Below are 15,879 nucleotides of genomic sequence, written 5' to 3'. Positions count from 1 at the left end.
TTTTCTAATAAAGAAATCATCCTGCTGGACCTCAAAGGATTATGACTCAGGCCAGGGCACAAACAATGCCAGAATCCATAGAAGCTGGAGAGAGCTTTGCTTGGATCTCTTTCACAGCATGAAGGCTGAGCCTAAATCTCAAGGAGCTGAAAAAAGGGTTACCCAAAGCAAAAGATATTCTTGGTTACCAAAGGGACCTGGTTGAAAAATACACAAGCTGTCTCCCCATACACGCGGCCTTTGTTCCTTTGTATTCGTCTTCTCTCCCCAGAGACACTCAACCTAAAGTAAAGCACATCTATTGAAGTCATCAAAGTGGAGCTATCCAGTGTTTCCTAAAGTAATTGTTTTTCATTTGACACAAAACCTTATAAATTATAAAAGGTACATGGAGTTCATAGTTATTATTCAGTATGTCTATAGCTCTCAAGAGTTAGAAAGTACTTTATAATTGCTTTTTGTTAATTATGAGATTAAATTTTAAAATAAAAGAACAAAGGTAAAATTACCTGAACTATTTGTATCATACCGAAATTGTAGACTTTTCACACCATTTTAACATTTAGGAGAATGGTAATTACCTAGAAATTTGTAATGTTAAGGCTCAAATCTGGAGATCAAATCAGATGAATATTAACTTTTTGAACATCAAGATTCTACAAGCTACAAGCTGCTTAAATTCCAATCCTGATTATATTTATAACTTAATTCCATTTGAATTGGAAATGCTGTGAGAAGTAGTAAACAATAAATTCGATTAATTTTCCTCTTATTGTAGATTCCCAATAATGTCCTTTAGAAGAAGTAGCAAAGCAACTTAACACACATACAGGAAGACAGACAGAAACTGCATGGTTCTTAATTCTGCCTGAAAGAGAACAAATAGGAAGAAAACTGCCAAACCCAAAGAGCCACATATAATGATAGTAGGTGACAAGGAGGAGAAACAAATATTGGAGAAAAACAGAACACTGGCTAATTTTATAATGATCATCAAGGGAAATTGATAAATAAAACTGAAAAAAATCTACAAGTATCATAACGGTACTACCATAAAGGTTCTCATTGAAACAAAAATACAGTTATTCTTTTAAAAGGAAAAACAACGAGAGATCCAACAAATATAGTAGAAAACTTAATATATAAAACTGTACTTGAAAGTACAGTAGAATACCTTAGACTATTTATCTTAGAAATTAAAAAGGCATACATACACACATATTCTAATGCATATGTTACATATGTTAATATTTAAAAAATAAAAGAATAAACCTCAACACTTGTCCTAAAGGTTATCTCTAAGAGATACAGTATATATAATGTGGAATAAAATTAATGACATATAATATGAAAGAAAATTTAGGGAAATATTAACCAATCTCAATATATATATAACTTATTTGTATTTTTATTGAAACAAAAAGGAAAATACTTTGTATGAAAAAACTAAGTCTGAACACCAAAATTAAGAAAATATTAATTTTTTCATATGATACTTGTTTTATGATCTTATTAAAATAGTTAAGTGCCTATATTTTAAAGTTGCATGTGCAAGTATTTAAGAACTAATTAATATGCTTAATTCAAAACAATATGCATGGTGAAGGTGGAGTGGGGAAGATAAATTGGTGGAAATATAGATAAAGACATTTATAATTATTGAAGCGGAATTATTGATTCTTGGCAATCCCATACTATTCTATCTTTTCTAATTTTCATGTTTGCTATTTTCCATTGAAAAGATTAAAAACAATGAGCTAAAAAATACAAGGGAAGGGATGAGGTGCACTTTTTAAATTATTCAGAGTTAGCTACATTACATAGTGTATCAAAACATGTGGGCTAATGTGAATGATGAAGCCAATTTACCTACTGAAAGTCAGTTTTTCAAGAAAAAGAAAATGACAGTGGAGATTATGATATTCAGGCTCTCGGATATTAAATAGGTAGAAAGTTCTTGAAATAAATAATTTCTTTCATGAAATTTTCATGCCTGGCATACTTTCTGACCGTGGCATCAGCACAATGACAGCTCCATATTAAACACTCAGTAAATATTTGTTAAATTATAATTAGATCCCAAAGCAAACAAAATCAAAATCCTAACAAAAAATAATTTGATAAACCTAAAGGGGGTTAGTCATAATCATAATTTTACTCTCTGTATAGTATTATAAGCAATGCAGGTTCTAGCAGGCTGTTTGCAAATGGAGTGAAGATGCAGAAATACAGGCCTAAAGTGTATTAAGAGGTTGTGTCACAGCATTTCAGACATTCATTGTATTACTTCTCTCACTATCACTTACAAATTACAGGGCTCAACTTCTGTGGCTAAGAAGCTCAAATTTCTCACATATACATAAGCACACAAATTACAAGAAAACTGGAAAGATAAAAAGTCACATTAGAGATCAAATGTATATTTATTCGCAAGATTAAAATTCTCAAAAGAATAACTATATTTAATTTCAAGTTTTCCTCAAATTTCATTATTCATGCATTTATTCATACAATGGTTCATATGAATGTATTGCTTTATGTACGAAAGTGTGCCAATGTTAGAAATCCAATAATTAGTTTAAAAATGCTTTATTTTTAATAGATTAAACTGAAATAGAAAGGCCTAATAAGCAAATAATTAGAAAGCAATGTAGTAAATTCTGATGGAGATATATGGATTGTAATTGTAATTTATTTTGTAAAGGGAAAAAAGGAATCTCATTCAGAGATGAATTGAAAATATGCAGGGTTTCTGGGTATAGAAATATAATTAGGAAAAGGTCTAGGGTGGAGATAAGGGTGGTTAGAGATGAAGAGAGGATAACAATATACAATACATGTTCTATGTCACCAGTGCATAAAAGATGTAATCTTATCCAATCTAATCTACAGAACTATTTGATGTTTGAGATTTAAATAATTTCTAATAAATGGCAAATTTTCTGTGAGAACAAAGACAACTGACTTTGCTCACCATTATAGCCTCAGCCTCAATGTTATTAGAGTTTGTCCTTATGGAATTATATCCTTTAGCATAGAACCATTGAAGTTTAAGCATTTCAAAACGGCTTTGGAACATCCACAGACAATTTTAGGAATTTCCAAATGCTAGTAGCTGCAAACAAGCAGCTGAAACTAAGGAGATTGGCTCCGGAGCCACCCAGGCAAGGCCTGCCTCTGCAGAGCCCTCGCCTCCTCCAAAGACAGATACTCCAGGAGAAATGTATGCATGAATCCATGCTCTCATTCAACAAGTAGGCTCAATGCCTGTATATAATAGACACTGGTATTCTAAACACTGGAAATGTAGAAACAGACATCCCCACACATGTGCACACATAAGCCTGCCTTCATAGAGTATATATTCAAATAAGTAGAGAGAGATTATTAGTAAAGCATATAAAATCTCAGCTGCTGGTAAGTACTTACAGGAGAAAGGGATAGGAGAGTGATGGTGAACAATGGCCTCAGTCCATTGAGCTGCCTTGGGAGGAGCATCTTTATAAAGGGAAAGAGGGTCTGGGAGTCCTTCACATATTGAATACTGACATAAATAAGAATTAAGGGCATGAGATTAGAACAGTTGGTTTAAGGCAGTTAGTGATAGTTAGGCTGAGATGGTTTTCTTTTGCAGGAAAAGGAGAAGGTGGAGGGACCTAGTTGCTTAGACAAGGCAGTACTTCTTCCCTGTGTTGAGGCAAGAGAAACAATCTTACCTAGAACTCTGACAGGTCCCCGGCCACATTTTGACTCCTTTCATGCTGATTTGAAGAAGTGCGTGAGCTGGTAGACTCCAGATTCTTGTCTACTTAATTATCGTAGGACTCAATATTCTAATCATATGTCCTTCCTTAAATTATTTTGACTTATCTATGTACCTGATGAAAAAGGTTTTTACAAGAACTATTTTGAGATATACTAATATGGACCATTATCTTTCAAATCAATGAATAAATTATGTTACCTGGCAGCTCACAGCCCCAATTTTGTTTTTATCATTTCAAATTCCAATTAGTTAATTAGCTTATACCTATGATACCTTATGATTCTCTAATATTGCCTTGTGAGTTGTAAATCAAATATAATATTTTTATTGAAAAGAGACACAGACAACTGCCTTGGGCAAATGAGTCAATGCAGATTAAAGATGAAGCAAAAACCTTGGTAGGTTCCAGGGGTGCCAGGTTCCTAGGGGATGGCAACTCTTATGTGGCAACTATAGAAACAAAATCAGTAACAAATCAGAATATGTTTATGATCCTTTTAACACTTTGCCAAATAAACAAAAAATGGAATTGATAAAAATAAATCTCGGATTATATTAAGTAATAAACATCCATTTCAAATAAAAACAAATGCTGATAAAGCAGAGTGGCACCCTGAAACCAATAGTATGGATTGGAAGACAAGGTTTCACAGTGTAGTCTACTTAGCAGCATTGCAAGACAACTATCTGAGATGTGCTTGTGAAAAAGAAGAATGTGGCTCACATTCTGTACTTGTCTTCACCCTCCTAAGGCAGTACATGATTAGGTGCAAAATGAGAGGTGCAAGCAACTAAAGCTTCAGCCTACATACAAAGAAAAAACCCTTTATCATGTCCAGGGTAGGTTTAGGAAACCTGAGAATTTTAAAGAAGGATAGGTGGAGAAAAATAGAGGATTTTAAATAAGGTAGAAAAACATGAAGGGGAAAAAAACAAAACAAAAGGTGAAAAAGTGGGCTTTTCCAATCTATTTTTTTTAAGTTAGGGCGGTGATTGGAGGGATTGTAGCAAGAAAACAGTGGGATAGATATGAAGCACTAGATTTATGTGAGGTAACCTCAGGATTCTTAGTGACCTTAACAACTTAGAAGGAACATCCCACCCCTAAAATAAAGTTCCTTCGTTCTCGTTTTCATCTTGTTCTTGTATATTGATGTATTTCTCTTAGCTTTTTGTTGTTTGTTTGTTTTTTGTTTTTTTTTTGCAACACAATCAAATCAAGCATCTGGTGAACACTAGGCACAATGTCCTTACCACATTTTGAAAAACCAATAGCTTTCCATTTTTTTGCAACTTGAAATACAGCCAGAGGAAAGTGCCATTCTCTCAGAATTTGTTAGCAGGCCACATTAGTCCTTCAGGAGCTTCAGGGCTGCCCTGCCTGTGAAGCATTCCAAGGCCAATTTCTTTTTTCCTACAATGTTCTTGTGAAAAAGAAGTATGTGGCTCACATACTGTACTTCTCTTCACCCTCCTAAGACAGATCAAGTCTTAAAGAACAATTGAAAACAGTGAACTTAGTCATTTCTTTAGACAAATGAAAAACTGTAGGCTGTGGCTCCCTGTTACCAAATAATGTTTTATAGACTCTAACTTTCTGATAGGGAAGAGAAATGAAAGAAACTGCCACATTATCCACCCTTCTTTGTTCAAGATTTATATAAATAGAAACTCTCAAAACTTTAGATGCATTTTATGTATAGTATAATTTCAGTGAACATCATGAAAGCTGTATTTTGTATTCTTTGTGAGATCACAAAGAATTCTAATTTCTTTTGGTAATTAGAAGATATATTTATTAAAAATTGAATAAAACATGCCTAGTTAACTTACTGAGCAAACAGTGTTTAAACTGGTCTTCATGAAAAACAAAAAATATAATATTAATATGAGTTATTTCTATGTTGTAGGACTTGAAGTCAAAACTCTTGTATATAAGGAGCAAGCCTTAAAGAGACTTGCACAAGGACACCAGGAATAATAAGAGACAGGGGCAGAATCCAAATATATATAGTCTTAGTACACATCTAGAATCCCTCCCCATTAAATGGCTTCCTGCCCATTAATAGTTCTTATGTGAATTGGAAAGTTTCTAATTCCCTTAATTTTTCCCTTATTATTTTTGCTTTCTGTGTTCTCCTGTCAAGTGATATTAATGTCCACTTATTTGAGATAATTGAAAGGAATCTAAGAATCAGTCACCATAAAAGGTTATGGAAACAAGTGCCTGAGTAAATGCGAAGATTTTTTTTTTGGAGGAACCAGTGTGGAGAAAGATGGCTCCTTCTTTGGGACCTGAGCACTAAGACAGGATGAGTCTTTGAGACTTCTACCTACTACAGACTGAGGCAAATATTAGGATGATGCTTTTGATGTTGGATCAGTACTACATCTAAGTTGGAGACAAGGACCACAGGAAAAGCTATTATTGAATCCTGCCTTCAGTCACTAGCCTCCTGCATGGGTCATAGCAGGGAATCAAAAAATTTCATTACTTAAAAGAATATTAGTCCCAAACAAATGATTTTTTCTTTTCCCCCTTGCCAAATAGGCAATATAAGAAATAATACACTTCAATTAAAAAGAAAAAAAAAAAGACTTGGTGCTGTTCCATACTCCTGATGCAAGAAATTTCAGATGTAATCTTGGAATAATCAGAAGCAGAGATAACGTGAAAAACTTATAAAAGAATTTATAAGAATTTATATTATTCATTTATTTATGTCTAGTAGATTTGATGTTCAAATATGAAATTAAATAAAGAAATTATAGAGAGATGAAGAAAGATTCTTGATTCTTGCCACAAATTAATATTTATTGAGGACTTCCTGAAGGCCTGTGGTTATAATTTATATCATAGAAGAATGCAGTTTCTTTCAATAGACCCATTGACTGATTGAAAAGAATCAAAGTTTCATACCTAAAAAATAACATTTATCAAGAATGATATTTTCATTGCTTCTATATTTTTTATTTTGGTCATTTGAAAATTGCAGAGTCTAACTTCTGAGTAAGTCATATACCATAAATAACATATTGTCCTTTCCCCTATTTCTTCATAGCCTTTTAGTTTCCTATATTTATCAAGTTAATACTACATTAGTAACATTTAAAGCAACGAGTCCTCTGTCCCTAAGTTACATGCTAGTGTATATAAACCTCTGGAGGATTTTGATTCATGGGTACACTTAATAAATTAGATGCATAAGCAACTTATGTTAACTCTGTTCTGTGGCTTGGGTCTTTGTATGATTGTCTGTGTTGTTACCACAGTGTGATGAATCTGTCCACTGTCCCAGATAGATAATGAAAAAATTTAACATCCTGATGACCCTTTTTTTGTTCTCCTTTCTCAAGGTTTTCCTTTGAACATTAATAGAGCTATAAACAAGACGGTAGTCTTTAATAAGTATTTCTTTAAGTCCAAAACCCCGTTAAATTGAGTAGCTCTCTTTTTCCACAGAGACACCCTAAATACACTAAACATTTAAAATATTGTTAGTAAATTCATCTGAGTGATCACAAAGTTCTAAGACTGGTCACTTGTAGATTGAATAGACACAATTTGCATGGCAATGACCAAGGGGCCAGCAAACATCTGATGAATCCATCAGTAACTTCCATAGTTTGCTGTCAGTTGTCTGACATTCAACCAGGGGGACTTCTTTTTCAATTTGTTTCTTTGTAGTATTAAAAGTTTTAAAAATTAAGGCATGTATGCATCACAATGTTAATTAGAGATGCTTTCCTCAAAGCATGTTTAGATTCAGGGAACCATAAAATGAAAATGAAAGGAAAGATCATTGGGGAGGTGAATACTTGAAATGAGTGGAAAGAGAGTCTCCAAGGGGCTCAGCTGTAGTGCACACCAAATGCAAACACTGGTTAATTCAAAGATATGCTCAGAGTTAACCAAATTATACCAAAAGTAAAATAAATCCTGAGCAGTAACATTATATCAAAACACTGGTTATTCATCTCCATGATGTGAATTACTTCATCATAATTCTCTGATTTAATAATCTTCCAAAAGTTTACTCATCTATTCAACATACATTTATTGTCATTAATCAATGACCTAAATGTAGGGATTATAGCTGTGAGCAAAATGGACCTAAAATCACTCAGAATTTACATTCTACTTTTAATATTTGATTTTTTTTCTTAGTTTAATCTCACTGTGCTATTTTTTTTTACAACTTAGATTTAGCATAGATATCTAAAAGCCATGGGGCAGTTTTGCTTATGGATGACAAGTGCAGCATTTTGCCAGCAGTGAAATAAATCTTTTTTCATCTAAAATTGTGTCTTCTCCCTGAATGAACATATTAATTTCTTTGTACCAGGGCATTTGCTTCTATTGTTAAGACAGTACAGCCCACACTCTCTGCATGAAGTTACTTCCCAAAATAAACATTTAATAACTTAAACCAAAGAATAATCTCATACCAGACTACACAAAGTTAAACAAAAACATTGAAGTTGCCAAAATCACAGCTTCACTGTCAGAGGATTTCCTGGAACTTATGGTTGAATCCACAAAATAGACCTACAAACTTGGTTCCATCCACAGAAATATAGATTAAATGCCAGGCAAGCAGGTATTCTTATTTAGGGTAGTCAAGGGGCAGGGGACAAGTTTCAGGTACAATTCGCCACTTACTGGGCATATACCTTCTTGCATGTCAGAGGGAACATTTTCCTATTCTCCTATTGTCAGTTCTGGATCATCATTCTACCCCTAGGAGATTGTAGAACTGAACACTCTAACGTCTTTCCCTTGTGTATTCATATACATAGCATGCTAATTGAATATGGAAAGCCTGATACATACTATCACATTGTCCCCAGATGTTGTCATAACTTTTTTTTAAGGAAGTGGGAACCATGGGCAGTAGTACACACCTATAGTCCCAGCAACTTGGGAAGCTAAAGCAGGAGGATCATACGTTCTCAGCCAGACTGCACAACTCAGTGAAACTCTGTGCCAAAATACAATAAAAAGGGCTGAGGGCATACGGCAGTGGTAGAACACCCTTGGGTTCAATCTTCAGTACTACAAAGAAAAGAATAAAGAGGACAGAAGTAGGCCTGTGCTTATCTCTTGGCACTATGTAACATTAATTTCAAATATACTTAATATACATAAAGGACTATGGATTCCTGAATTCCCATCAAAGGAGAGTATATAAAATGTATGCATATGAGTTCAATGGCAAGAATCTACTTTCTACAAGAATTCGTAAGAGCAGGTGGGACATCAGTCTGGGAACTATCACAATGGCAGAAGGCTAGGGAGAGAAAGGCTTGCTCCATCTATGGTCTTGGTAACAGAAGTAATGCAAGATCCTCTTGGCTCTTGGAACTCAAGATATAAAGGAAGAGCAGAACAAGTTAGATTCAGAGATCAGTTTGGAGCTATCTTTGAGGAGTGATGATTCTGGGTCTAGATCTTGAGGAAGAATTCATGTCTAAGCAAAATATTCTTAGAGGCCAGAAGTAAGGTGAGTAATAAGAAAAAGTTATAAATTTAACAAACGGAGTTGACTATAAAATGTCTCCAAATTAAACCAAATTTAAAATCCCTCTTACCCCATTAAAATAACTATGAGATGCAAATGGATAGGCTCAGCCAGATATAGGGAATCTGGTAAGGAGTGATGGGTGAAAAGAAGGGAAAATCTCAAGATCACATAGAGACGCTGCTACTTAGCAATAGAGGCCTCATGAGGATGTCATATCCTAATAAGAGTCAGAAATGTAGGTTTTTACCTTCATTAAAGTATGGCATTAAACAAATTTTAATATTGGCAGCTAAACCTTATCTTTTTAAAAATCTATATAGTGGGACTATCAGTGGCTTCGGAGTGAAGTACTAGAATCATTATAGGACTACGAATAATTTGTTGTTTTGTTTTTAATTTATGGTCTACCAGCCAATTGGGAAGAAAATCAATTATAACTTTGCTTGCTCTTTTCTTTCAGATAGAATTTAACTAATTGACTTCATTGGTTTTGTAATTAACAAAATGCATAAAACACTAATTTCAAATATACTTTGTACTTGTTATATGACAAATTGTTAAGTAGGAGGTAGGAGTGGAAGAGTAAGCAGAAAAGGCAGATTACAGATAAACTTGAAAAGTGAAAAGAGAGACAGAAGGAGAAAGTTAAAAAGCAGAAGAGGAAAATGGTGCTAAAAATGAACATATAAAGGAAAAGAGAAGCAACTCATAAAGTGGAAAATCATATAGAAAAGGTAAAGAAATTTTTAGTCAATATTAGTAGTTTCATTACTGTGAACTTCATTTATACACTCACTAACTAATTAAATTAATAAACAGATTTTGAGTGTTTGGGGATGCCTGGTACATCAGACAGACATGGAACATTAAAAAAAAAAAAAGGACCATGAGTTTTTGGAGATTACATTCTAGGGGGAAAAAAGAAGATGTGCAGATAAATAAACATATGATACCAGCTTGTATATTATGTAATGTATACACACAGTATTTATATAATATGTCAATTGGCATATGTTATGGAAGAAAAATGCCAAGGCAGGATAGGGAGAAGTTATAGTTAAAGGATTGTTTCATTGGGTAGCTGGTTAGAAAAGATCACTGATAAATTAACGTTTTAATAAAACCTTAAGTAGGTAAAAGAGTTGGGCAAGAATTTAACATTGTCTTATTCATCATCAATTCCTCATTGCTTGGCACACTAACACAAACGATGTACTCTGGAAGAAAGCATCAAAAGAGCTTGTCATGTTAGATATTACCCTCTGGATAATCAGACCAGGGACATTGCAATGTCACCTCAAAATCTAGGTGAGTTTTAGACTTTTGTGCGAATGAGGCTACGACTTCGATATCCAAATACCACAAAATTGGTATCTAGAACAACAGAAGTACGTTTTCTTAAAGTTCTGGTGGCTATAAGTCCAAGATGAAGATCACATCAGGCTTGGCTTCTAGTGAAGCCTCTCCTCCTGGTTTGTGTAGAACCATTTTCTCATTCTGTCCCTACATGGTCTTGCCCCTGTATGTGTGCAAAGAGAAAGAGAGGTCTTTGCTTCTTTTATGAGTTTGCCAGTCCTGTTGATTGGGCTCAATTCTCTTGACCTCATTTAACCTTAATCAGTTTCCTAAAAGGAAATTCCATCTTGGAATACAGTCACATTGGTGATCAGGACTTCAATATATGAACTGAAAAGGAGCCCATTCCATTCCTAATACTCTATCCTCTGGCTCCCCCAAGTCTGGTCCTTCTAACATGGAAAACATATTCACCCCATCTCAATAGCCCCCCAATTCTTAACTAATTCAATCATCAATTCCAAGTCTGAAGTCTCATTTAAATATCATCTAAATCAGGTATGAATGAGACATCCTGATTCATCTTGAGGCAGGACTCCTTCTTAACTGTGAACCTAGAAAACCAAACAAGTTACATTCTTCCAAAATGTGAAAATGGGACAGGTATAGGATAAACATTCTCCCTCAAAAAGGAAGAAATTAGCAGTAAGAAAGGCATGAAAGATCCTAATCAAGAACAAAACCTTGAAAGGAAGCTTTCATTAACTATTAGGACTCAAGAATAATTCTCTTTGTCTCTATGGTCTCCGGGTCCAGTGAGGTGGCAGCCCCATTCCCAGACCTCTCGGCTGCAGTCTTGCCCTCTCAGATCTGAGCAGTGGCCTTGTCCCTAGGGCACTGGGCAGGGGCATCCTGGCATGCAAACATCAAGAACAGTGTCCTGTCTTATGAAACTTGAGGAGAAAAATAGTCTTTTTTTTTTTTTAATGGAAAAGGACATTTGGAGCCTGATGGCTCTACTGTTCATTCCTATAGAATTCCAGAAGTTTAAAAGCCTTCCTTTACTTCATCCCTTTTCTTTTGATCCAAATGGCAGTGTCTTGGCTGACATAATCCCATCTCTTTTCCTGTTTCTCTGGAGGTAGCTGATTAATCTCTCTATGGAGCAATGAGCCACCCTCTTGATGTTCTCTCCAGAATATACCTTCTGTCATTTTTGTAATATGAGCAGACTGAGAATTTTCCAAATCAAGTTGTAGTTCCATTTTACCCAACAAATCTTTCAATTTATCTCTCTCCATTTGCTTTTTACTATAGGCAATAAGAAATCAGAACACTTTATTTACACCTCTGTAATGCAAGTTATACCTTCCACAAAACACTGGAAAAGAGTTTATTCAAGTTCTTTGCCATATTATTAAAATAATATTCTTCCCTGTAGTTTTTAATTGCATGCTCTTCATTTCTGAGACTTCACCAAAATCACTGTTAGTCTTAATGTCTACCTATCATCCTTTCAAGATGCTTTAAGCTTTTTCTAACATGTACCAGAAAATGCTTCAGGCTTTTCCCATCATCTGTTTTTCAAGACTCTACAACAAATACCACATTTTTAGGTATTTGTTGTAGCAGCAACCAACTTCATTATACTGATATTTATGAGCTGATTTGGTTACCATAACACAATACCACAGAACGGTGACCAAAAGAAAAGAAATTTAGTTTATCATAATTACGGAGGCTAGAAGTTCAAAATAAAGGTACTTTTAGAATTAGTTTCTGCTAAGGCCTCTTTTGATTTTAGATGTCCACCTTCTAATTGTATCCTTACATAGACTTTCCTCTGTGCACATCTGGAGAGAAAGAAATTTATAGCCCCATCCTCAGGACTTCATGTATTCTTAATTGCCTCCCTGAATGGGGGCTAAGACTTTAACATATGAATTTGGGGGGAAACACACATCAGTCCATAACACTTAGGGTAACTTGGAAGATTGACTAGGGATCTTTAATTGCAAGAAATAGAACCTGACCATGACAATTTCAAGTAGCAGAATACAGGCACAGAATGTGAATAACAAGCCCGTTTTTGCTTGAGGCTGGTCTCCTCTGCAGTTGGCAAGTGTATAACCTTTGTGATCATAATCTAGCCCCTCAGAGAATTGAAAAGAATGATTAAAAAGCGAGACTTTGGAAGGTTGAAAATTCGGAGATGCTCCAGAGACTTAAAAAACAGAGACTGATAGAGAGTGTCTTCCGGTTGCTACCCTCAGGGCAAATGGACCCTGGCCATTTTCAGTTTTTGTGTTTCTTTAGTCATGATAAAAATTTGGGGGAAAGTTTGATTTCTCGGGGTCATGAACAAATCTCTGTAAAGAGAGGTCAGGAAACTTTATGGACAGCCCTGCTGAGTCTTTCATAAGTGGATCTGGGATGGTGTCCAAGGATAAAGGTGCTCTTAACAAAAACAGAAGAAATGGACTCTGGGAAGGCAAAATTATAAAAGATTAAAATTTGAGCAGAAAAGAAAATGAGCCCAGGAAGCCTAATGATTAGTATCCCCACTCTACAAGTCTGCTGTAGCTCTGGGACTTTGTATGAGTTATTTAGCTAGTCTGAACCTCAAAATCTAATGGAAAAAGATTGTATAATTATCCCATAGAATGTTTATTTTATATATAAAAAAGAGCAGTACCTGTCATTCTGTAATATTAGATAAGCATTATCTAATATTATGCTTTGTGGAACTACAGGTCCTCATTCATGAGTTAATGTGTAACTTCTACTGTTGAAAATATTTGCTGTTGTGATTATTTTATCATATGATTGGTATTATACAAGTCATTCCACTGAATTCATTTCTCTCTCTCTCTCTCTCTCTCTCTCTCTCTCTCTCTCTCTCACACACACACACACACACACACACACACACACACAGCACAGGTAGGTCTCATAAGATTCTTCCTAGTATGCTATTGGCAAATATACTATACTTATAAAATTGCTTTTGATAAAACCATGGTTGTGAAGATTCAAACTTGCTCAAAGTCTAGTAGAGATTGAAGTAAAAATAAACTTCAGTATTTAATAGGATAGGAAAAGGCAGCTACAGAGTGAAAAATAATTAGTAATTACTGCTGAATAATTAGTAATTGTTGTATAAGATTATTTTATTCAACATCAGGTAAAGGGAATAATAACCAAGTATGCATAATTTTTACATGATTCAAAATTGGGAGACATTATAAATGTTGAAAAAGTCTAGCAACCAGTAGCAGTGAAGTCATAGTGGAAAAAAACAAAAATAAAATGAAGTTCAACTATATAGAAACAAAATAGCATGCTGAAGTGAAATTAAATTGAGACAGTAAAGTCCTAAATTATAACACTTATTACAGTGCACTTTGCAAAAATTGTTTACATAACCATTTCCACTGCTCAGCTGAAAGCACCATGATATATTAACTCACTTAATTAAAAACTACTGAGTGCATAATCTGCCCCTGGCACAGTGTTAGTCAGTGAGATGCATCAACGAACAAGTTCACGTTCTAGCTAGTAAGTGCACAGATTCAAGGACATCCATTTTTGTATCCCCAGTATCTAACATTCAATCCTGGCACATGAAGAAAGAAACGAACCATCAACCATTTTTTTCAGAGTAAAATAAATAGAAGAATGTGGATAAGCATATATCTCTAAAAGGAAAAACAGTAATAGCATGTATTTAATGTGATGAAAGGCTTTCCAGACACTGCTTTCAATGTTTGACCTGCATTCTCAATTAATCCTCAAATAGATGATGGGACCGCCCCACCAAGCTATAGTTGAGGAAACTGAATAGGAAAGTTAAATGACTCTTTCAAGAGAAAATAGATAAAGCCTGGCATGGTGGTGCACGCCTGTAATCCCATCAGCTTGGGAGACTGAGGTAGGAGGATCTCCAGTTCAAAGCCAGCCTCAACAAAAGCAAGGTGCTAAGCCACTAAGTGAAACCCTGTCGCTAAATAAAATACAAAATAGGCCTGGGGTTGTGGCTCAGTGGTTGAGTGTCCCTGAGTTCAATACCTGGTACCAAAAGAAAAAAAAAAAAAAGAGTATACAGATAGTAAACATTGAAGGTGAGATTTAAATGTTTATGTCTAATTTAGTACTTCAAATTCTTAAAGATATTTTTAATTTTTAGGAAATGAAATATCTAAGCAAAAGAAATTTTTGTAATTGCCATCTCTACTCTAGCTTCCCTAGTGCATTTTACTAATCTTATTTTACACCAAAAAGAGAGTTCCTCTGAGAGAAATTTGTTTTACCTTCCTGTGATTTGTTCACATCTATTTGTGACATACAAAAACTACTTCAAAGAGGTTGCGAAACTCATCCTAATGTGTATATTAAAGAATGTGAATACTACTTTCTAAAATACTCCAGAAATGCTGAAGGGAACAAACAAGAATAGACCTCAGGAAAATAGTCTGAAATCAATGAGCAGAGTTTCTCCAAAAATCAATATCACCAAAGGAGACAAATGGCTGAAAACTAAGGACAAATTAAAATTGCACATACAACGTAATACAGCACCCAAATAGGCAGTGATTTTTCAAGGCTGAATATAAAGAGACATTTGATACAGGGATACAAAAGTAATAGCCTTTTTCTACAAAGCTCTAGGGAGACCACATCAGATATCAGTGTCTGAGGTAAAACAGTCTCATCAAGAGTGTGATAAACAGGCAACAGAAATGATTGGCGAGGTGGAAACATTGATTTCCATGTTAGGCTTAAAGAGCTTAATGTGTGTAGATTGGTGATATAATGACAAAGATACCCATGATTCTGAACAGCAGAACCATTTCTTCACAGAAAGATGTTAATTAGTCTAATTTATGTGGACTTAAAAAACAAAAACAATCTACCTCTAGAATTTAGGACTACAGGGAAACCAAACTCGTTACCTCCACTCCTTTAAGAAGAACACTCAAAGTAAAAAAAAAAAAAAAAAAAAAAAAAAAAATTGTACCTTAATTTTTAAAATAACCTCAATGACAAAGATTTTGTCCATATATTCATTCATTCAATGAATTTTCATTGAAGAATTGCTATGTGCTAGGCATTACATTGGGGTTTAGGGTAGAAAAAGGGGGGTTGGTTAACTTTTCATCACTACCTCCAAAATAACTGATGTAAACATCTAAGAGAGGGAAAGATTTATTTTGGTCTAATTTCAGAAGCTTTAGTCCATAGTCATCTGGCTCCATGCCTCTGGGCCTGGGGTAAGGCAAAGCATCATGGCAA

This window comes from Marmota marmota, unplaced genomic scaffold (assembly GCF_001458135.2).
Source record: "Marmota marmota marmota unplaced genomic scaffold, marMar, whole genome shotgun sequence".
Lineage (NCBI taxonomy): Eukaryota > Metazoa > Chordata > Mammalia > Rodentia > Sciuridae > Marmota > Marmota marmota.
This window is presented reverse-complemented; position numbering follows the sequence as displayed.